Genomic DNA, 25,735 nt, shown 5'->3' with positions numbered 1-25,735 from the left:
CAGTTCACTGACTACTTTACATTGTATCATACAGTGTCATATCTTCAGTGTTGTCCCATGAAAAGATATAATAAAATATTTACAAAAATATGTAAGGGGTGTACTCACTTTTGTGAGATACTGTACTTCAATAATTTTAGAGTGTATGTACACAGTATTTAATCATGTGGCATCTGAAGGGTCAATCAGTTTGGCAGTGTTACTGTCACTTCTTAACTAGGCCCAGGGTTGGTCTGGGGTTCCTTGGTCCCATCAGAGGAAATTAGTTAAGGGCCCAAGCCCCATATCATCAATAAAGTCTGAAAGATTTTGATTCAAACAAGTAGAACCTAGTGGCAAGTTACTGCAATTCCAAATGTTTTTTTTTCTTCTGGACCTCTAGGTTCTACTATGGTATCAGAGCCTGGTCCCACCGGAGGATCCTCTGGTACTCTAATGGGCCCATCTAACGCTGACTAGGCCTGCTACATATTGAGAAACATATGGTAGTGGATGGCTGTAGATTAGATATGGGGATGGTAGTGAAGTGAACCAATGACTTATATGTTTTACAATGGCACAAAGCACTTGACATTCCATGGTACATTGCTTCATCTTAAATTCTCATCTACAACCCTAATTCAAATAAAGTTGAAGACGCTGTGTAAAATATAAAAAAAAAATGTAAATAAAAGCAGAATGCAATGATTTGCAAATCTCATAGGTCCATGTTTTATTCACAATAGAACATACAACACATATCAGATGTTGAAGGACATTTTACAATTTCATGAAAAAATGTATTTACTTACAACTTAATGGTAGCAATGCATCTAAAAAAAAGTTTGAACAGGGGCAACAAAAGGATTGAAAGGTAACTGGTACTAATAAAAAAAACATCTGGAAGAGCAAAATGCAAAGACTTTGAATACTCCACCATTTCCAGTATATAATATTTCAAAAGATATGGTCAGTATTGGATGTTCGTGATCTATGGGCTCTCAGGTGGCACTGCATTAAAAACAGTATCACAGCTAAAACAATAGCCCATCAGAGGGTCAATATACTTTGGTAGTATAAATCCAAAGACTATTCACAGATTACCACCATAATTTAAAACGTAGCCTTTACTAACACTGATGAAGAAGGCTGCAATCCTTCGAAACGCGTATGGTTATCCAAGCCCTGTGAAGAGCTTCCAAACTCCCCTGCACCATCAGGCTGCCTCCATCCATTGACAACACCGGGAATTAAAGCGCCCGAAAAAAGCGCGCACTAAACTGCCGCACGTGGCAAGAACGCCAGACACAGTCAGCAGCCCTCTGACCGGAGAAAAAGACAGCAACATTCGCATCGACAGACCGATCCACAAACAGCAGCCCTTCGCGGTCATCGCATCCATCTGCAACCGTGCTGCTGGCCCCGTCTATCCATAACCACACTAAGCATCCACAGCACACAGAGGATCCTGCGCGGAGACACTTACATAGAAGAACCGACGATCCTCCAGGAAAGGTAATAGCGACCAGATAGCCAATTTTAGGCGGGACACCACCAGGAACTGGTTCGCTGAAAATAACTTTCGTATAGCTGTGTATACACATACAGTCGTGGCCAAAAGTTTTGAGAATTACATAAATATTGGAAATTGGAAAAGTTGCTGCTTAAGTTTTTATAATAGCAATTTGCATATACTCCAGAATGTTATGAAGAGTGATCAGATGAATTGCATAGTCCTTCTTTGCCATGAAAATTTACTTAATCCCAAAAAAAACTTTCCACTGCATTTCATTGCTGTCATTAAAGCAGGGCTCGACAAATCCCAGGCGCCAGGTCGCCATGGCGACCAGAAATTTAGTCCTGGCGCTTGGGTATTTGTCAGCCCGTTTTCAAAGGTGCCCGGGCAATGGGTGCGGAGCTGCCGTTCTGTCCGGAGGCAGCACCGTTTGAAACAGCTCCTCAGTCAGTGAGTCACAGCACACAGAGAGCGAGACGCTGGCAGCAGGGAGGGGAGGGGCTCGGGAGGAGTGTAATCTGATCCTAGAGTGGAAGCTGCTTCTGCCAGCCCCTCCCCTCCCCGCCCACCAACCAATCAGAGCTGAGGCAAGGACTAGCAGCTCTAGGTCACTGACACAAGTACAGGAGGGAGTCTAGAAAGAATCGAATAAGTCTCGGGTTAAAAGAATCTAAAGATCCGATTAGTTAGTGACTCATTCAATTCTTTGAGTTAAAAGAACAGGTTACACTGAGGCTGTCGGCTGATGCTTTTGTTGCAGCAGTGATCAGATTAAGGGACAGGAGCAGAGAGATAAAAGTGACAGGACACAGTTTAGATTACAGGTTGAATTAACCCTTTAGGATCAAATTGGCTTCTCAAGGAGATATACATGTTAAAAGGCATCCCTTCTTCTGTCTCATTCAGTAGCTATATAACTAAGGGTACTTTCACACTTGCGGCAGGACGGATCCGGCAGGCTGTTCACCCTGTCGGATCCGCCCTTCCGCTGTTTCGCCGGACCACCGCTCCGTCCCCATTGACTATAATGGGGGCAGAGCTCTGGCGCAGCACGGCAGTGCATGGTGAAAGGCCGCCGGACTAAAAGTCCAGCATGTCCAACTTTTTAGTCCGGCGGCCTCTCACCGCGAACTGCCGTGCTGCGCCGTAGCTCCACCCCGTCCCCATTATAGTCAATAGGGTCCGGGGACGGAGCGGCGGTATATGCAACATGGTATACAGCATTATTGGGGGGCTCTATGGAAAAGTGGGGGGGAGCACTATGGGGGCACCTACTGGGGGCTTTATGACGCGGCTCCGCCTGGCTCCTAACTTTTTTAGCTGGCTCCTAGATTCCAAGGAAATTTGTCAAGCCCTGCATTAAAGGACCTGCTGAGATCATTTCAGTAAGCATCTTGTTAACTCAGGTGAGAATGTTGACGAGCACAAGGCTGGAGATCATTATGTCAGGCTGATTGGGTTAAAATGGCAAACTTGACATGTTAAAAGGAGGGTGATGCTTGAAATCATTGTTCTTCCATGGTTAACCGTGGTGACCTGCAAAGAAACGCGTGCAGCCATCATTGCGTTGTATAAAAATGGCTTCACAGGCAAGGATATTGTGGCTACTAAGATTGCACCTCAATCAACAATTTATAGGATCATCAAGAACTTCAAGGAAAGAGGTTCAATTCTTGTTAAGAAGGCTTCAGGGCATCCAAGTAAGTACAGCAAGCGCCAGGATCGTCTCCTAAAGAGGATTCAGCTGCGGGATCGGAGTGCCACCAGTGCAGAGCTTGCTCAGAAATGGCAGCAGGCAGGTGTGAGTGCATCTGCACGCACAGTGAGGCGAAGACTTTTGGAAGATCGCCTGCTGTCAAGAAGGGCAGCAAAGAAGCGACTTCTCTCCAAAAAAAACATCAGGGACAGATTGATCTTCTGCAGAAAGTATGGTGAATGGACTGCTGAGGACTGGGGCAAAGTGATATTCTCCGATGAAGCCTCTTTCTGATTGTTTGGGGCATCTGGAAAAAGGCTTGTCTGGAGAAGAAAAGGTGAGCGCTACCATCAGTCCTGTGTCATGCCAACAATAAAGCATCCTGAGACCATTCATGTGTGGGGTTGCTTCTCATCCAAGGGAGTGGGCTCACTCACAATTTTGCCCAAAAACACAGCCATGAATAAAGAATGGTACCAAAACACCCTCCAACAGCAACTTCTTCCAACAATCCAACAACAGTTTGGTGAAGAACAATGCATTTTCCAGCACGATGGAGCACCGTGCCATAAGGCAAAAGTGATAACTAAGTGGCTCGGAGACCAAAACGTTGACATTTTGGGTCCATGGCCTGGAAACTCCCCAAATCTTAATCCCTTTGAGAACTTGTGGTCAATCCTCAAGAGGCGGGTGGACAAACAAAAACCCACTAATTCTGACAAACTCCAAGAAGTGATTATGAAAGAATGGGTTGCTATCAGTCAGGAATTGGCCCAGAAGTTGATTGAGAGCATGCCCAGTCGAATTGCAGAGGTCCTGAAAAAGAAGGGCCAACACTGCAAATACTGACTCTTTGCATAAATGTCATGGAATTGTCGATAAAGGCCTTTGAAACGTATGAAGTGCGTGTAATTATATTTCACTACATCACAGAAACAACTTAAACAAAGATCTAAAAGCAGTTTAGCAGCAAACTTTGTGAAAACTAATATTTGTGTCATTCTCAAAACTTTTGGCCACGACTGTACATCGGATCTGGAAACCTGCTGATATATCTTTTTAAACCTGTCACAATTTAGATCTTTGTACTAACCTTTTACTTATTTTAATCAACTGAATCCATCTCAGACTATTGACTATATTTGTCTAATATTTAAAGTTCTACATACCATGATTCTGGACTTATAGCCCAATACAGGGTGTTTTATCATCACTTTTTCACATTATTTTTCTTTATTCATTTATCCATTTTTCTATTTTACACCACCCACTCCTATATTGATAATGTTTCTATTACTACCCAAATAAATATAGTTTTTTACCATATACACACTATCCCTTGTCCTTTGTTGATATCTGCTGGTGACCTCATATAGAGTGCCTGTCTTCCTATGTTCCTATACGCCTGCCTTTTCTGACTGGGTAAGTCAGCTTAGACACGTGCACCTTGCATTATTGCCCACACAGGAGAGCCACCGTATTCCCTCCAGATCCTTTATTATAAATACTTAAAAATACCCAGAAAAAAATCATCCAAAAAAGATTAAAAAAAAGAAAAAATTAGCAAATTAATATAATAGTCAGTACTTCACAATACAGGATGGGGCAGTGTTGTAGGCAAGGTATAGGTGATCAGATGGGGAACTTTCCCTGATTCTCACCCTATACTATTTAGCCCTGCCTACAGAACGGAATAAACGGAATTAGATACAAAGTGGATGATGCTAAATCAATTACTGCCAAAGCTAACAGTTTACAGCGGCCCGCTGCCCGCTTATGCCATTTAACAGCAAACAGACTGGCTGGCTATCTCTCCCAGTATCCTTGGTTGAATATGTGGCGCACGCAAGTATTCTGTGTAAAACGTTAGCTTTGGCAGTAATTGATTTAGCACCATCCACTTCGTATCTAATGTGAGGAGGCATACTATTCATCTGTACTGATTGTGAAGGGATCATCAGGCTCACTGACCCTACTTTAGGATTGTTCTTTTTTTGCCTAATCAGCGTCTTATTAACTTCTATTTCTGACTAGTGACCACTAGTGTTGCAATAAACTGCTAGACACTGGTTCGGATTTCATGTTAACAACTATATGGATATATATTTGAATACTATGTTTGTGTCCCCTGATGAGCCCATTTAATATATTGGGCGAAACGCGTTGGTACTAGGGGACCTATACTTTTTTTTATTTTTTATTTAATGATCTTTGGAAGCTAAAGGTGTCTTTTTGTGAAGACTGATAGAATCCGACACTGCAGCAATCAAGGATATTATTTATTTTCAGGCACTCATCATTTATTATTTTTTGTACTTACAGTAGGTCATTGAATAGACCAGTTTCAGGCCACCTTATCATGGTCTGCCTCTAGAATCCCCTTTCAGGGCCATCCAAGGGCTTTTAGGAGGTTCCTGAATAAGGGATCGCCCCTATCGAGGCAGCTATTTCGTTCTGTAGGCAGGGCTAAATAATATAGGGTGAGAATCAGGGAAAGTTCCCCATCTGATCACCTATACCTTGTCTACATCACTGCCCCATCCTGTATTGTGAAGTACTGACTATTATATTAATTTTCTCATTTTTTTAAACTTTTTTGGATTAATTTTTCTGGGTATTTTTAAGTATTTATAATAAAGGCTACATTTTAAATTATGGTGGTAATCTGTGAATAGTCTTTGGATTTATACTACCAAAGTATATCGACCCTCTGACAGGCTATTGTCTTAGCTGTGATACTTTTTCTTGAATAATTGTAAATTGTTCTTCTTACTACCGTATATTAGTTGATTCTGGGTATGGCCGGCTTCATGAGCACACAATTTGATAAAAACAAATAGCTACTGGAAGCAAATGAAATATTTTCAGAGAAAGAACTGTCTTCTCTGAATACGACCACTCCATCAATTAAGACTACCTTTAGGGACTTATATAGTATTCACAAAGAATACCAAAAATCATGTTGGAATATTCAGTCCCTTGACAACTACATTAAAAACCTCCATCATACCAAAGGGCTTACATATCTTCAGTAACCAGCTAAACGTATATGTACTCCAGATCTATTATCTAAGTGGGAAGTGGAGGTCATGGAAAGCTCCCTACATTTGATGAAACTGTTACTAGACCAGGAAAGGGCCAATATATAAATAATAGAAAAACAGCTCAATAGCCAAACAGAGACAGTGTTGAAGTTGGGGGAACATCCGGAATTCTCCAAAAAAGAATTGGAATGACAACAGAACATAGAGAGGTTTAAGTCTAGCCTAGTTGAACGCAAACATCGTCAATTCATTAAGGATTTGATGGAATTTAAAAACAAAACTGCAAATGAAGTGACCCAGTCTAATTAGAAGGGATCAGTAACTGAAAGCTCCGTATCTGATGCAGGCAGCTCTGATCTTGACTACAGTCAGTCACAACAGTACCAAAAACGTTGACCGAATTGGAGGGCCAGAGGTTGGACCAGGGCTAGATCTAGAAATTTTACCTTTAGATCTCAACCAAGGGGGAACCAACAAACAATCTATTATCCTGGTAGACAATGGGACCCCCAAAACTCCCTGGTAGGAGGAGGAGAGGGGACTACTATGAAAGGGGAACAACAACTGGGGGAATCATCCCCAATGTCAGCTCCACCTGGAGCATCTTTATCAGATGCCTCCTCCTCCTCAATACCCTCCACTATGAACACCATACCTTTTTTAGGCCAGACTCCTCTGAATACCTATACCTTGAGAGATCGGGCACAACTACCATCTCAACAGAACAAGAGGTATTAACATTATCTGATGCTAAATCTGTGATTTTGAACTTGTCAAGAATACCCTTATCGGATACGGAACAGAGAATTCTAACTAAAGGACTGTCGTATGTACCTACCACACGATTTAATTCATTTGAATGGGTGAAAGATCTTCACTTGTTCACTAGAAAATTAAGGTGGCACAAAATTTTCTGTTCCTCTGATAAAAAAGAAGCCTTGAACTGGGACTTGAACCCAGTGATTTACAAGGACTTAATGATTTGGTGGAATTACTGGATGAGAATAAATGCCCAAAAGGACAGGGCCCCTTCACCACTCTTAGAAATAAGAGTACTAAAATGCCCCCAAAAACATTGGGAGAAGCCAATATTGACCCTTTTCTTGAGATCCGTAACTAGGGATCCTAAGAATATTGTACCGACACAGGGGTATCAAAATTATACGTCTACAGAGATGGAGGTGCTACAACATCTAAGCATGGACAAAGACCTAGTGATCAAGGCGTCGGATAAGGGGGGTAATGTGGTTGTCATGCCTGTTCAACAATACAGGGACATGTGCTTATCACTTCTATCCGATAAAAATAGTTATGAATTATTGAAGTCTGATCCCACCATTCCGTATTCACAGAAGCTATTCCAGATGCTGCGTGAGGCCCTTGAGGGGAACTTATTGACCGGAAAGAATTTGAGTATCTTGAACCATCCAACCCCAGGGTGGCTACTTTCTACAGTCTTCCTAAAATACACAAAGGGACCAGTCCCCTCAGGGGCCGACCGATAGTATCTGGGATAGGTAGCCTTACCGGACATTCAGGCACCTACATTGACCAAATACTTTGTCCATTTGTCATAGCCCTACCATCGTATTTACAGGATACAACAGATCTACTAAAATGTATTGATGGCATTACATTGGAACCAGATACTTGGCTAGCATCTATTGATGTAGAGGCACTGTACACCTCAATCCCCCATAATAAAGGTTTGGCAGTGGCAAAGTACTTTTTAGACTCTAGGTCCAACGATCTGAAGGAACATAATCACTGTGATTCAACTCTTGGACTTTGTACTTACCCATAACTACTTTGTGTTCAATGGCCAATTCTACCACCAGCTCTGGGGCACCGCGATGGGTAGCCCATGTGCACCGACTTACGCAAAACTGCTCCTCGGATGGTGGGAGCATACTATTGTTTTTTCCGAGACCAGGACACACTGGACCAGATTTATCACTTTCTGGTCCAGATTTATAGATGACATCTTGTTACTATGGTCTGGAACACAGGATGATTTTAAACTCTTTATGGGTGAACTCAACCTAAACCATATTGGGCTAATTTCACATATGAACTTCAGCGTTATATAATAACCTTTTTGGACATACAAATTGAGAGGGGTGATAATAATGCCATCAAAACCACATTGTTCCGTAAAAAAACATCAACTAACAGCCTGCTAAGGTGGGACAGTTTCCATCCTAGACCACTTATAAAAGGCATCCCTTAGGGACAGTTCCTGAGGGTACGAAAAAACTTTTCGGACTACAGGGACTTCACCAGGCAGGCTTCACAATTATTTCACAGTTTCAAACAGAGGGGATACCCTGACACCTACCTCTATGAAGCTTGGATCAATGCTGAGTCTGTGGATAGGTCCACCTTACTTCAATCTAAGGGGAGAAAGGGCTCACGAGAAGTAATTAGAATTATCGGCACATACGATACCGCATCCCAACAAGTTCGGGAAATCTTAGGACGTACTGGTCCCTTCTTAAAACAGACCCAGATCTGACAGACTTTCTCCCAGACTATCCAGCAATCACTTTCAGGTGGGGACCCAGTATAAAAGACACACTAGTGCATAGTCACTTTGAAGCCCCAATAAAGAATACCTGGCTGCTGGATAGGAGGGTAGGTACCTACAGGTGCGGGAAGTGTAAAGCATGCCCCTTTATTGAAGTGGGTGATACGTTCTCTAGTAGTGTCCAAGAACTAACCTATAGAGCCTGTACGTTTGCAAACTGTAACACCGTAGGGCTAGTATATTTGACTCAAAGTGAATGCAGAAGTAAATACGTTGGCAAGACCTGTAGAGCCTTCAAAAAAAGAATCTTGGAGCATGTAGGGGATATTCGCACCAAACGCGACAAACCGCTCTTAAGACATGTAGTACTCCATCATGGAGGCAACACAAGGACATTGTGGTTCTCCATGATCGAGACAACTAAACACACTATTAGGGGAGGAGACTTTGATAAAATTCTGAAACAAAAGGAATCCAAATGGATTTATGCATTAAATACTATATCGCCCTTTGGTCTGAATGAAAATATTGACTTTTCTTGTTTTCTGTAGTCGGCCATTAGAATATCTTATTGAGTAGGTAATATATTTGTCCCAGTTAAAACAAGTAATAGTCGGGAATATGTGGCCACCCCCTACACTGGGCACTATTACATCCTCTGTCGACTTAGTTACCCTCTAACCCAATAATTTATCATTTGTATGGGTCTTGCCAAATCTGTCATTTAGTCTGGGTCTGAGCCTCTCCCCTCTCCCCCTCCCTCATTTCTTTTTGCCTCTATATAATGCTGCCTTATCTAACATACATTAGGGACCCCATGTGGCCCACTGGTGTTACCATACCTTTATGACCATAGGAAAATTGTGTACTTTGTGTTTAGTTCGTGGCGCCAGTCATGTGACCTTTGGGTCATGGTCCGGATTGCATGACTGCTGGGATCGTGAGCGCGATTATGTGACCTAGGAGTTTGGCACGTGACCAGCGCTACGTCATGGTTGGGGGCAGGACTTTTATCACTTGATCCTTCCTGGATAGCAATGAGTAGTAACGCCCCTCTTTTTGGCGGCCTATTTAAATCCCCCTAACTCACATCATCCTGTCACTCCACTACAGACATCTACTATGTGACGCATTAGTAGCGCCTCTCCTTTATTGCAGCCTGTCTACATCTGTGTATCCTTCACAAATACCTCGGTTATCTGATCACAGACATTAACTGCAGTGGCCCGCTTATGCCATTTAACAGCAACCAGACTGGCTGGCTATCTCTCCCAGTATCCTTGGTCGAATATGTGGGGCACGCAAGTATTCTGTGTAAACCGTTAGCTTTGGCAGTAATTGATTTAGCACCATTCACTTTGTATCTAATGTGAGGAGGCATACTATTCACCTGTACTGATTGTGAGGGGATCATCAGGCTCACTGACCCTACTTTAGGATTGTTCTTTATTTGCCTAATCGGTGTCTTATTAACTTCTATTTCTGACTAGTAACCACTGATGTTGCAATAAACTGCTAGACACTGGGTTGGATTTCATGTTAACAACTATATGGATATTTATTTGAATAATGACTGTATTTGTGTCCCCTGATGAGCCCATGTAATATATTGGGCGAAACGCGTTGGAATCTTTGAAAGTTAAAGGTGTCTTTTGGTGAACACTGACAGAATCCGACACTGCAGCAATAGAGTATATTATTTATTTTCATGTACTCATCATTTATTATTTTTCGCACTTACAGTAGGTCATTGAATAGACCCGTTTCAGGCCACTTTATCATGGTCTGCCTCTAGAATCCCCTTTCAGGGCCATCCAAGGGCTTTTAGGAGGTTCCTAAATATGGGATCGCCCCTTTCAAGACGGCTATTCCGTTCTGTAGGCAGGGCTAAATAGTATAGGGTGAGAATCAGGGAAAGTTCCCTATCTGATCACCTATACCTTGCCTACAGCACTGCCCCATCCTGTATTGTGGAGTACTGACTATTATATTCATTTGCTTATTTTTTAAAATCTTTTTTTGATTATTTTTTGGGGGTATTTTTAAGTATTTATAATAAAGTCTACGTTTAAAATGATGGTGGTTATCTGTGAATAAACTGCATTAAAAACAGTTAGTTCCCAAAGTTCCCAAAAACTTCAGCCAATGGCTGATGGTCCCTGGTATTTAAGGCACCCACTCAAGGGAAAGGTTGCCTGAGCTTTAAGTACCCTGGTGACCAGTAAAGCTATTTGTTAATCTATTGCTATTTGCCTGCATTTATCCTACATTATTTCCTACCTGTGTTCCTGACATGCTCTAAATTCTGTTTTCGTCATGCCTGGTATGTTCCTACTCTTTTAAGTCCGAGTTCAGTTCAGTTTGTGTTTAAGTTAACCCAGTCTGTCTTCTCTATCTGTGCTTTAATCAAGTTTCCAGCCTGCCTGCCTTGTGTGTCCCTTACCAATATCCCATAAATATTTCCTGTGTCTACGGTAACTGTGCACTGCCTGGATCTCTGAAACCAGCATCCAAGCCTTGGTGCCTTTTCAGTCTGTACCTGTGGTTTTCCTGCATTTTTAGCGGATTTTCTATATCCAGAGCTCCCAGTGCTTTTAACCGAGTCCCTAACCCCAGTGGGTCAGCTGCGGCAATTACACTGGGATTATCCCAGGAGGTAAAAGCCTGGTTGCTAACCCACAGAGAAGTCCAGATTCCTGTATAGGTGTTAAAGTGTGAATATCGGAGAAGCACCAGAACAATGCCCTTAGGGTTAGCCAAACTGCTTAGTTGGCACATTGAGCTTACACTCGCTGATCTGTAACAGGTTATATATTTTGTACTTCAAAGACAGTGACCAACTGTTTACACCATTCCCATATGCAATATCAGACTTTCATGTAATGTTTGTTCTATGGACAAAATGAAGTAACCTGAAATTCTGAACAATACATCAAACCGCATAAAGACAGGCAAGAGATATTCTCATTTCATTGTATGTGCATTGTTTCTATGACCTATGAAACCTATGATGTCTCCGGATTCCAAAGAGTACAAAGTATACCTGAGAGAATGTGTGGTTTGCCTGTGCTTTCTTTATATACATTATATTATGCTCCGCAATGGTGAGATCATTACCAATAGCATGACACAACGAAATGGTAAGCCTTACATAACATGTATGATATGAGAAGCAGCTACATAGAACATCAATTTATTGTACAGAGAAAAATATATGGTAAGCTCTTTTTGTACTTTACATAAATTAATCAGCCTGGTTTCCAGTCTTTCACTCTTTTTGTTGTATGTATGACTAACATAGCAGGTATGGTAAATAGTGTACAAGTAAATGTATGTTCTTTTGGGGATCAGCATCAAATTAAAATCTAGAGGAAATCCAGAGCAGGAAGAACATCAGGAATCCACTGTAACCAAACAAGAAGTGACAATGTCCCCAAGCATACCCTGCTGAGGTTAATCCCATCATTAGAATGTTCCTGGGGAATAAGACCGCTGCTGTCTGTGAGGTCTTAATCTCCATCAAGGCATACAAAGTCTTTGCTTCATACATAATTGGGATCAGGTCGATGGATTTGTCTCTAGTAATTGAGCTGTTGTTGGAATGTCAACCAAATAGAAAAATTACACTGGTTAAATCTCTGTGACTGGGTGCAAATAATGTTCTTAATCTTAAAGGGGTGGCCGCTTTTTGGGGCGTTCTTGCAAACCTCCCCCTCCTAGGTAGACCTGCAAAAGGAAGCATACTGATCTGCTCTACATCGCTGGGTCCTGGCTGTTTCGCTCCCTGGCCTTGGCTGCCTCACTTGGATCCCCCACTGTTAACATCCGCTTTGACACCGCTGCAGCCAATCGCTGGCAACAGCGGTGACCTGCTCCTCTTCCGTCATGTCACCTATTGACATGATGCAAATAGAGCAGCGGTGCAGTGGCTGCAGCAGCGTCAAAGTGGATATTGACAGAAAGGGACCTGAGCTAGGCAGCAAAGGCCAGTGAGCGAAGGAGCTGGGACCCAGTGTTGGGTCGCAATTACGTATGCTTTCTTTTGCAGGTCTGCCCTGGATAAGGGGTTTGCTAAGACCCCCACCCAAAAGCTGGTCAACCCCTTTAAGATGTTCTGTGGACTTGACAATCGTGTACATAAATTCTGTATATGAATGCTTAATATAATGGCAAATTCATAAATCCAGCACATCTTCACAGTTAAAAAAAAACAAAACCCTAAGCTTTCATGTGTCCGTATTAAAACCACGATAAACATAGGAAGAAAAGTATAGAGTGCTTCAGACCAACTACATTCTCATGTGGTGGATGTAGTTTCTCTGAATGTATTCCTTACACCATTCGACAATTGGGCTGTGAGGTGAACAAGTTATCAGTGATGACCTGGTTAAACACTTTCCTTCATATATGAATTTTGATGACCCAGTTTAAAATTTAGCTCATTTGATTGGTTTCAGGAAATTGGTGGGTTATAGGTAATATTGGCAAAAATTTCATACATGAGGTCATGTATTAAAGGGGAATACAGGTTGTTAAATGCTAACAATGGGAACCTGTCATCAACTTTGTGCTGCCCATACTAACGGCAGCAGGGCTGCCATCATAAATTTTGGGGGCCCTTACACAGCTCAAGGCCTGGGCTCCCCCCCCCCTCTGTGGCCACTCCTACTCCGCCCCTTTATAATCTGTCCTGACTCCGCCTCCCAGCCCCCCCTCCAGCCCCAAGGACCCACCCCAGTCTGCGCTCCAGTCTGTGGACTCTGGTCTTTGGTCTCGCCTCGGTCTGGTTCCTCCTAGTCCTGGCTAAGGCTTCCACTTCACGCCGCCGCGCCTGCAAACCAGAATTGACTGTCAGGCGGCAGCGCGCGAACAGGTGCAAGGATTGGTGCAAGGATTTTTGTCGGCCATCTATATAATGATTGTTTCATGCAACATTTTACTTGACTAGCTAATTTTAGATATTCTAGATATTCTTGGTGGTCATCTGTGCCATTTTGGCCTCAGAACATTACATGACCCCCTACACTACATTACATTATTGACAACTGTAAGTTTTTACCTTGATGGTGGTGGCCTAGGTGTGTTTATAAGCAGGTCTGCTCCAGTCACTGTTATGGGGGATCTGTAGATGGCACTGTTATGGAAGGGGATCTGTGAATGGCACTGTTATGGAGGGGGATCTGTGGATGACACTGTTATGGAGGGGGATCTGTGGATGACACTGTTATGGAGGGGGATCTGTGGATGGCACTGTTATGGAGGGGATCTGTGGATGACACTGTTATGGAGGGGGATCTGTGGATGACACTTATGGAGAGGGATCTGTGGATTACATTGTTATGGAGGGGGATCTGTGGATGACACTGTTATGGAGGGGGATCTGTGGATGATACTGTTATGGAGGGGGATCTGTGGATGACACATACCGTATATAGCATCTTATGCTATATGTGTCATCCACAGATCCCCCTCCATAACAGTGTCATCCACAGATCCCCCTCCATAACAGTGTCATCCACAGATCCTCCTCCATAACAGTGTCATCCACAGATCCCCCTCCATAACAGTATCATCCACAGATCCCCCTCCATAACAGTGTCATCCACAGATCCCCTCCATAACAGTGTCATCAACAGATCCCCCCTCCATAAGTGTCATCCACAGATCCCCCTCCATAAGTGTCATCCACAGATCCCCCTCCATAAGTGTCATCCACAGATCCCCCTCCATAAGTGTCATCCACAGATCCCCCTCCATAAGTGTCATCCACAGATCCCCCCCATAAGTGTCATCCACAGATCCCCCCCATAAGTGTCATCCACAGATTCCCACCATAAGTGTCATCCACAGATTCCCACCATAAGTGTCATCCACAGATCCCCCATAAGTGTCATGCACAGATCCCCCCATAAGTGTCAGCCACAGATCCCCCCATAAGTGTCATCCACAGATCCCCCCATAAGTGTCATCCACAGATCCCCCCCATAAGTGTCATCCACAGATCCCCCCCATAAGTGTCATCCACAGATCCCCCCCATAAGTGTCATCCACAGATCCCCCCCATAAGTGTCATCCACAGATCCCCCCCATAAGTGTCATCCACAGATCCCCCCCATAAGTGTCATCCACAGATCTCCCCGATAAGTGTCATCCACAGATCCCCCCATAAGTGTCATCCACAGATCCCCCCATAAGTGTCATCCACAGATCCCCCCCATAAGTGTCACCCACAGATCCCCCCATAAGTGCCATCCACAGATCCCCCCCATAAGTGTCATCCACAGATCCCCCCCATAAGTGTCATCCACAGATCCCCCCCTATAAGTGTCATCCACAGATCCCCCCATAAGTGTCATCCACAGATCCCCCCATAAGTGTCATCCACAGATCCCTCCCATAAGTGTCCTCCACAGATCCCCCCCATAAGTGCCATCCACAGATCCCCCCCATAAGTGTCATCCACAGATCCCCCCATAACAGTGCCATCCACAGATACCCCATAATAGTGCCATCCACAGATCCCCCATAACAGTCCCCCATAACAGTGTCATCCACAGATGCCCCTCTCTATAACAGTGCCGCCATTCATAGATCCCCCTCCCCGCCGCTCACAGGAGTATACATTTATAAACTGTAATCCATATCCTGCAGTAACTTAAAATCAGTGCTTATCTCTTTACTACCTTACATTCAGCTCCCTCCAGTAATAGGCAGTGTGGACGGCAACGCTCACTCAGTGACGTCACGCGTCTGTTACCGGAGTTGAGTGTAAGATAGTAAAGAGATGAGCGCTGATTTTAAGTTACTGCAGGATACGGATTACCCTGTAGCGAGGCGGCCTATCACCCATTGACTGACTCAAAAAAAAAAAAACTGTTCAAGTGATTAGTAAGGGGTCCCTGTGGTAGGACCCCCACCGATCTAATAGTTCTCCCCTATCCTGTGGATAGAGGATAACTTTTAACAACTGGAATATCCCTTTAACAACCACTGCAATACCATATATGATCACTATGATAATTATGACAGGCGCATGAAAACATCAGTACAAATTGCACAAGTTTATTTTATGATGTGTAAATGCAGCTTTAGGTTGGTTTCACATTTTCACATTTAGGCTGGTTTTCCCCATTTTATGCAGGCAGATGTTAATTTAAAGTCTATAGTAAAATATTAAATGCATTATAGCAAAATTATTTTTCTTGGCTTTTTGTGTTGGATTTATGCTCTTTTTGCATTTTTTGGTGGTTTTGTAAAAACACAGTATACACTGGATATGGCATTTTCTCCTCAGCATCTCTATGGGAGTTGATAATGCCTAAACACCTGTACAAAAATGGATGTGGAAAGAGGGTAACTCTGTATCATGGGACAACTACTTTAACAGAAAAAATATCTTTGTACTGTGTTAGAAGTTAGGAAATTAAAACTGAAAGTCTTCTGTAGTCAATACCTTTTAATGGATAACTTTAAAAAGTATCAAATTCTCAATTGAAGCAACTCTTGACTGCACCAAAAACTTCTAGATGTGTCAGGAAAATGCATTTAAAGTGTTGACTAGGTAAGTACTTAACTTCTAAAAAGTTTAATAAAATGAACCTTGCCTATCCGACGATTTGCTGGAAATGCAAAGATCAGGATGGTACATACCTCCATATGTGGTGGAAGTGCAAATATGTTTCTGTCTTTTGGAAGCAGATCTGGCAAACCACTAATAAGTAGTGTTGGGCGCAAATATTTGAATCGCAAATTTTAATTGCAAATATCGCCACTTCGAGAATTCGCGAATATTTAGAAATATAGTGATATATATTTGTAATTTTGAATATTCTAGATTTTTTTTCATCAGTAACCTCCCTGCTTCTTGCTTGCGGGCCAATGACAAGGCTGCAATGTCTTTGTCTGAGCTTAGCAACATCCCTAGCAACCAACAGAAAAGTTGCCTACCCATTACTGTATAAGAACCTCCCCAGCAGCCATTTTCTGTAGTTTTATGGAGTTCTGAGAGAGACGGCAGTGTCATTGCTGTGCTCTGTGCTTTACTGTTTAATTACATTAAATAGTTAGTTAGTTAGTTAGTTAGCTTATATATATAATACAGATAGTTAGTGGGAGATAGTCAGTGTAGGTTATATCCTAATATAGTGTAGCTGATAGGTTCTAGTTCAGGGTGTTAGCTAGTGTGACAATACTTAGTGCACCAATCAGTAATATGTAGTCAAACCTGCTAAAATGTGAAGTTGCATGTATTGCGCAAAAATATACGCATCATTAATTGCCGATTTGCTCAATCGCGAATATATTGGAGCATTCTATCTGCATATAAAGCTATTGTAATGTTCTGCCGTGCCAACCATTTTCTCCAGTCTCAGGAAACTTCTAGCAGCTTGAAAAATTTAACTATAGTGACCCACGCGTGTATTGCGCGCAATATGCGCTTATTACATTGCCAATTTTTGCAATCAAGAAAATAATCGCAAATTCTCGAATTCGCGAATATATGACAAATATTCACCCAAATATTCGCAAAATATCGCGAATTCGAATATTGCCCCTGCCGCTCATCACTACTAATAAGATATTGAGAAATTGAGAAAGCTCGTTGGAAGAACGAGTGAAACGTTTTCAAGAAATCTACAGTAAGTCCAGTTGCCTTGATTTATTCCTTACAGATATACTAATAAGATAGCTGGAACTAGACTCCCTTTCCACATTGAAATATTCCTCCTGAATTTGTTTCCAGCAAACTTACTAGCTAAGACTTTGAAATTAATTTGACCTCTGACATCTGCAGCCAGACTTCTATCATGGAATTGTAAGGAGAGTTCTAGGCCCACACTAACAGAATGGGTAGCAAAAGTAAATTCCATCTACTGCATAGAGCAGTGGTCAGCAACCCGCGGCTCTGGAGCCGCATGCGGCTCTTTTGAACCTTTGCCGCGGCTCTGGCATGGGCATGAGCAGTGTGTGTGCGGCGGCGGGGCAGGCACTGTGCGGCAGCGGCTGGGCAGGCACTGAGATGAGCGCTTCCATTGTGGAAGCGAAGCGCTCATCTCCATAGTGATCTGTTTGCATCGCCGTCCTCAGGACAGCGATACAAACAGAAGGCTGTGCGGATGAGCAGGGCAGGGAGGTATGTCCCTTTCCTGTTCCTCTGATAGGCTGCCGGCACTACTAGGCCGGCAGCCTATCAGAGGCCGGCGTAGGCGGCGCGATGACTTCATCGCCGTACCTGAGCCGTACAGCGCCGGAAGAGGCCTGCATCGCATCGCTCCAAAGAGGTAAGTATAAGTGTTAATTATTATTTTTTTTAACTGGCAGTCTGGCACATAATGGTATTATACTGGCACATGATTGGGGAATTTGGGGGGGCCCCTGGAATTACTGGCACATGATTGGGGGGGGGGGGTCTGGTATTACTACTGGCACATGATTGGGGGGGGTCTGGTATTACTACTGGCACATGATTGGGGGGGTCTGGTATTACTACTGGCACATGATTGGGGGGGTCTGGTATTACTCCTGGCACATGATTGGGGAGGTCTGGTATTACTGCCACATGATTTGAGGGGGGTCTGGTATTACTGGCACATGATTGGAGGGGGGTCTGGTATTACTGGCACATGATTGGAGGGGGGTTTGGTATTACTGGCACATGATTGGAGGGGGGTTTGGTATTACTGGCACATGATTGGAGGGGGGTCTGGTATTACTGGCACATGATTGGGGGGGTCTGGTATTACTGGCACATGATTGGGGGTGATCTGGTAAAGGTAAATTAAATATTTTAATTAGCTATTAATTTGAAAATATATATTTTACATTGTTAAGTGAAAAAGTCCTTTTTTTCTTCAGATTGACAGCTGACTGCACGATCCTGTATATAGCATTAAGGTAAGAAACAATATATGCAGTGTTATATTTGTTTTAAATGTCGCAATGGTTTTGCGGCTCTCAGTTGCTCTTTATGTCTTAAAGGTTGCAGACCCCTGGCATAGAGGAACTTACAGGAAAATAGGGAAATCTAACACTATTTGGCTTCCCTGGAAGAAATATAAAAATTTCCTTTAATAATTTTCTAACTTAAGGGTGTATTACATGGGCAGATTATATACCTGATGATCGCTAATGACCATTCGTATGAATGCTTGATAGCGAGCATCTTGCAGTGTAATACTGCTGTTGATTTCCCGATGAATGAGCAAATGCTCATTCATCAGGCAATCCAGATCTTTCAGCATGTTGAAAGATCAGATCAGGATTTGTCAGTGGCAGATCGTGCTGTCTAATTACAATTTGCCAAACCACTGTACAGCATGGGTAAGAGCGATGGCATAGCGATCACTCCTCCCCATGTAATAGCAGCAGTCTCCTCCGCTAACAAGCAGGCAAATGCTTATCTCCCGACAATCATCTGCCTGATTGGGGTGTCTAATACACCCTTTAGCCCTGCTCTATTAAGGTAAGGATTATTAAGACCATTATTTTATAAATACCTTGTAAATGGTACCTTGGAACCGAACCCAAGTTCGGGAAATGTTTTTTTACAGTACAAATTAATTTATGAAGTTATTAAGCAAAGTCTCGCGAGACTTCACGAAGCAATAACTTCGGCTCACCGGAGCCAGTACATTCTAATAGAACGATGTTTTATGCGAATCGACTTCGGATGTTTCATCCAAAGTCAATTCACTCATCCCTAGTACTAATGTTATCTTACATGATTGCAATGTTTAATAAAAAGAAAAGGAAATTAGAGAAAGTATCAACTACTGAAGACTCTTGAAGAGCAGCTTTATAAAACTGTCTAAAAAAACTGTTTTTGTTGCCCTTTGCAACCAATCACAACCTTCATTTTCAGTAGTATAAAGTGAAAGATACACTGTGATTGGTTGCTATGGGCAATAAAGAAAGTTTCATAAATATGCCCTTCAGTTTATATCTATTCATTCATTTGTTAATTCATGTTTTACTATTGCATTTTGGCCAGAGAAATCACTGTATAACTTGTGCAACAAATTTAAATAAAAAGTATGTGTGAAATTATGTACATTTTGTAAAGTTTTCACTTACTTTTAGCATTGGTAAAAGTTGTGGGCCAATGTCCCAGCACCTTGGAAAAGTGTATCAAGATGGTACTTTTTGAAGTCAGTTTTGATTTGACTTGAATTGGTGAAAGTTGCACCACATTTATGAAAAGTTATACCATAGTTGATAGATATGGCACATTTTTAAAAATGTCTAAAAACTCTACTTTTGCTACAGCATGCCCCTGGTTGGCGTGCTTTTATGACTTTTCCAAAAAAGTTGCAGTGATATACAGTCGTGGCCAAAAGTTTTGAGAATGACACAAATATTAGTTTTCACAAAGTTTGCTGCTAAACTGCTTTTAGATCTTTGTTTCAGTTGTTTCTGTGATGTAGTGAAATATAATTACACGCACTTCATACGTTTCAAAGGCTTTTATCGACAATTACATTACATTTATGCAAAGAGTCAGTATTTGCAGTGTTGGCCCCTCTTTTTCAGGACCTCTGCAATTCGACTGGGCATGCTCTCAATCCACTTCTGGGCCAATTCCTGACTGATAGCAACCCATTCTTTCATAATCACTTCTTGGAGTTTGTCAGAATTAGTGGGTTTTTGTTTGTCCACCCGCCTCTTGAGGATTGACCACAAGTTCTCAAAGGGATTAAGATCTGGGGAGTTTCCAGGCCATGGACCCAAAATGTCAACGTTTTGGTCTCCGAGCCACTTAGTTATCACTTTTGCCTTATGGCACGGTGCTCCATCGTGCTGGAAAATGCATTGTTCTTCACCAAACTGTTGTTGGATTGTTGGAAGAAGTTGCTGTTGGAGGGTGTTTTGGTACCATTCTTTATTCATGGCTGTGTTTTTGGGCAAAATTGTGAGTGAGCCCACTCCCTTGGATGAGAAGCAACCCCACACATGAATGGTCTCAGGATGCTTTACTGTTGGCATGACACAGACTGATGGTAGCGCTCACCTTTTCTTCTCCGGACAAGCCTTTTTCCAGATGCCCCAAACAATCGGAAATAGGCTTCATCGGAGAATATGACTTTGCCCCAGTCCTCAGCAGTCCATTCACCATACTTTCTGCAGAAGATCAATCTGTCCCTGATGTTTTTTTTGGAGAGAAGTGGCTTCTTTGCTGCGCTCACACCTGCCTGCTGCCATTCCTGAGCAAGCTCTGCACTGGTGGCACTCCGATCCCGCAGCTGAATCCTCTTTAGGAGACGATCCTGGCGCTTGCTGGACTTTCTTGGACGCCCTGAAGCCTTCCTAACAAGAATTGAACCTCTTTCCTTAAAGTTCTTGATGATCCTATAAATTGTTGATTGAGGTGCAATCTTAGTAGCCACAATATCCTTGCCTGTGAAGCCATTTTTATGCAACGTAATGATGGCTGCACGCGTTTCTTTGCAGGTCACCATGGTTAACAATGGAAGAATAATGATTTCAAGCATCACCCTCCTTTTAACATGTCAAGTCTGCCATTTTAACCCAATCAGCCTGACATAATGATCTCCAGCCTTGTGCTCGTCAACATTCTCATCTGAGTTAACAAGACGATTACTGAAATGATCTCAGCAGGTCCTTTAATGACAGCAATGAAATGCAGTGGAAAGTTTTTTTTGGGATTAAATAAATTTTCATGGCAAAGAAGGACTATGCAATTCATCTGATCACTCTTCATAACATTCTGGAGTATATGCAAATTGCTATTATAAAAACTTAAGCAGCAACTTTTCCAATTTCCAATATTTATTTAATTCTCAAAACTTTTGGCCACGACTGTACACCACACGCACTTTTAGGCCACTTTCCAAAAATGGTGATGGTGTAAAATGGCAAAAAGTCACAAATTTTGGTGCAAAACAGCACTTGAACCAACATTTGCGACTTTTCAACTCATTCCCTCCTAGTGCTTTCAAGCCTAGAAAGCTAGAACTAGTTTTCTCTTCTCTTAATTTATGGATTGCCTTTGTACCTGTTTTTGTCCATTCCAGTATTCATACCTGTTTTTCTTTTTTAACAACTGTGAAAAGGGCCCAGGAGGTCTGAAGAATTATATTTCCATGCTCTTGTATATATCATTCCTAATTGGAACTATCTGACTAATGTATGAAGTTACATGCACCTAAAAGCCTTTTTATAAAGTGTATTCGGAAAAGACTTCATGCCCTTTCATGTTTTTCACATTTTGTTAAGGAATAAAAAACAAACAAACACGTTTTCCCCATCATTCTGCACTCCTTCTCCCTTTATGAGAAAGTGAAAACAGAATTTTAAAAATGTTTCCATATTTCTTTAAAAAAAATTCACATGTACATAAGTATTTAGACCCTTTGCTATGACACTTGAAATTTAACTCTGGGGGCCTCCCATTTCTTTTGATCTTTGAGATGTTTTTATATCTTGATTGGAATCCACCTATTCAGTTGATTGGACATGATTTGGAAAGACACACTCCTGTATTCACAGTTGACACTGCATATCAGAGCAAACACCAAGCCATGAGGAGGAAAGAACTGCCCGTAGAGCTCAGAGACAAGATTATGTGGAGGCACACATCTGAAGTAGGGTGCAAAAAAAAATAATTCTGCTGCACTGAAAGCTCCCAAAAGCACAGTGGCCTGAGCCTCCATAGTTCTTAAAGGGAACCTGTCACCAAGATTTTGGGTATAGAGCAGAGGACGTGGGTTGCTAAATGGCCGCTAGCACATCCGCAATACCCAGTCCCCATAGCTCTGTGTGCTTTTATTGTGTAAAAAAAAAAACGATTTGATACATATGCAAATTAACCTGAGATGAGTTAGAGCTTGAAAATATGACTCTTCTCTGGTCACACAAGTAAGATATGACTCTTTTATGTTAATTTGCATAAAAGGTGGGAAGTACAAAAATGAATAATACTTATTGAATTCGTCTGCAAATGAAATTAAAAGTGTAATTTATATGTTTAGGGTAACACAATGAACATTTAGAAACGCTCAGCGAGGGTAGCATAGTAGAGGTGACAGCTTCCCTTTAAATGGAAGACGTTTGGAACAACCAAGACTCTTCCTAGAGCTGACTGCCCCTCAAAATGAAGTAATGGATGGAAAAGAGCTTTGGTAAGAGAGGTGGCCAAGAACCCAATAGTAACTCTGGCTAAGCTCCAAAGATCCTGTATGCAGATGGGAGATATTTCAAGATGATCAACCATCACTGCAGCATTCCTCAAATCTGGGCTTTATGGCAGGGCAGAGTGGCCAGAAAGAAGCCTTTCCTCTCAACAAGATTCTCTGGTCTGATGAAATCAAGATTAAACTTTTTGTCTTCAGTTCTAAGCATCATGTTTGAAAGAAACCAGCTACTGCCTAATACCATTCCTACATGAAACATGGTGGTGACAGCATCATGCTATGGGAAAGGGGGGTTCAGCAACTGGGGCAGGGAGACTGGTCAGCGTTAAGGGAAAATGGAATGAAGCAAACAGCACTTTCTCATGCCAAAGGTACCACTTGGAACCAAACCCGAGTTTGGGAAATGTTTTCTTTACAGTAGAAATTAATTTAAGTTATTACCCAAATTCTCGCGTCCTCTTCGGGTCATCTGAGCCAATACAATCTAATACTGTACGGATTTCTCTGAAGTATTTCTAAATGCATTGTATATGTATCATAAAGAGAATCTGCCACTATGATCTTGGACTATTATCTGGTATACTATATGACTAGCAGTGTAGATGAGTCCAGATAATTTTCCTGCTCTACTCATTCCTCCTCTGTCAGTGCTCAGAGCTGCAATGAAGCACATTGCCAAGACTGCCGGGAATGCATATGCGAGTCCTCGCCATTATGTTAGCACAGCATGGCAGTCCGGATTGCGTATTTCAGCACATGTTTGAATGCTGACAGTGGGTGAACGGGTGGCAGTAGGAAAATATGAAATAGTGATCTAGACTTTCTATCTGCAGTACTACTTATATAGTACTACACATAATAATCCTAGATTGTGCTGACAGATTCCTTTTAACATCTGATTAATAAATCTGTCTCTTTGCATATGTAGACCAACTCTATGTATGAGATACATTTTCCACGGCTACAGATGCAAATGCCTACAGTGAAGTTCATGACAAATTTAGCAACAGAAGGGACTGACCAATGTACGGTATAACAATATAACCAGAGACATGATGTCATTGAACTTTTTAAAAGGTGTTTTAGCTGGAAAACACGTTCAGCTGTACGTCAGTCTTTACATATTTTATAATCCTGATTTATTTGCTCTCAACGTGCAGTATGTTAGAAGCTAAAGCCTCTGTTGGCAAAACTGCACTTGCAAAAATCCCCCACTTCAGTTTCCATATGAAAATTCCACTTGCTATTCAGTAATCACCTCTGCAAAATGAACTACTGTTAGATCTTTCCAACATCTCCTAAATACTGAATGAACAACATGGTCTTATTCCTTGATATATTTTTACTATTCATATTCCAGCAGAAATAACTTTTGCTAGAAACTTTGAGAACTGGGTCCACGATGTGTGAGCATTTCTGAAGGCTTAAAAGATAAAAAAAATATTAAAAGTTAACAAATCTGCCAATATATACTTACAGTTTTAGGCCTAAATTAGTGGTTTGCATGTGACCTTGAAGACCAACTGATGCATATTTATTTATAGTGTCTATAGACACTAATCTAAGAGAGCCTCCTGTTCTTCACCATGGTGCAACAATTTTAAAGAAACTTCCCATTCTAAAGCAAGCATGGTGCCAAAAATCTGAGGTAACCTCCTGTTCTTCACCATGGCACCACAATCTAAGGGAAGCTCATTTTTCACCAGGGCATCCTGGTAGGAAAGTGTGGATACAACTGGTCAAATTCCTAGGTTGCAATCCTAAAAATGTTTACAGATTGACAGCATGATGTGTCAGCTATGGGGCAAAGGAAGGTAGTCAGACAACAGCTATGAGTCAGAACCACGTGGTCAGTGATGTAGAAGTCGAGGCAGAGTAGCTCCAAGCCAGAAGTCAAACCAGTGAGATGAACAGAAGGGACGGACCTGGTGCTCTGGCAAAGATACATCGATGATGTGTTTTTTATATGGAAATCTGGAAGGGAAGAGTTGGATAATTTTTTAAAAGAGATTAGTTTAAATAGTTTAAACCTTAAATTTTCGGGAGCGATAATATTTATGTAGAGACTAATAGATTAAAATGCTGTACATATATCAAACCATCGATCAGAAACAGTTATATCCTCTATAGCAGTTGTCATCTCCCAAGCTGGCTCATTATTATTCCTCAGGGCCAGTTTCGGAGGATAAAACGCAATTGCACCTTAAACGACCAGTTCGAGATAGAAGCAGTGGAAATGAAAAAAAGCATTTTTAGAGAAAGAATACCCTATGGAGCTTTTAGATGGAGCGCTTAACAAAGTAAGAAATATGAAAAGAAAGATTTTTTTTTAAAGAAAAGGGGACAGTGGATAAAGAACAGAAGGAAGGCGAACTTCGTTTAATTTTACCTTTTAACAGTGAGTACAGGAGGATTCAAAATATAATACACAAACATTGGCATCTGATAAAAAAGGACAGAATATTGAGTTCCATTATTCCATCCAACCCCCGTATCATATTCACTAAAGCCTCAAGTCTAAATAATAAAGTGGCCCCAACGATTAAGAAAGAAGTCAATCAAATATGTTCAGTCCAAATTTGGGCGAACATTAATGGCTTCTTGGGACAATGTGGAAACTGTAAGATTACAGATTTCCCACGTAGAACCAATGAGATTATCTCCACCACAAACAAATATAAGCACAAGATAGGAGAATTTTTGTCATGCAACTCGACAGATGTAATCTACGTGATTGAATGTCCCTGTGGTAAACAGTACGTAGGGAGGACCAAAAGAACTTTGAAAAAACGCATTTCGGAGCATGTGGCCAATATCAGAAAG

Source organism: Bufo bufo, chromosome 4 (assembly GCF_905171765.1).
Source record: "Bufo bufo chromosome 4, aBufBuf1.1, whole genome shotgun sequence".
Classification (NCBI taxonomy): Eukaryota; Metazoa; Chordata; class Amphibia; order Anura; family Bufonidae; genus Bufo; species Bufo bufo.
The sequence above is the reverse complement of the archived record's forward strand: the minus strand, read 5'-3'. Positions refer to the sequence as shown.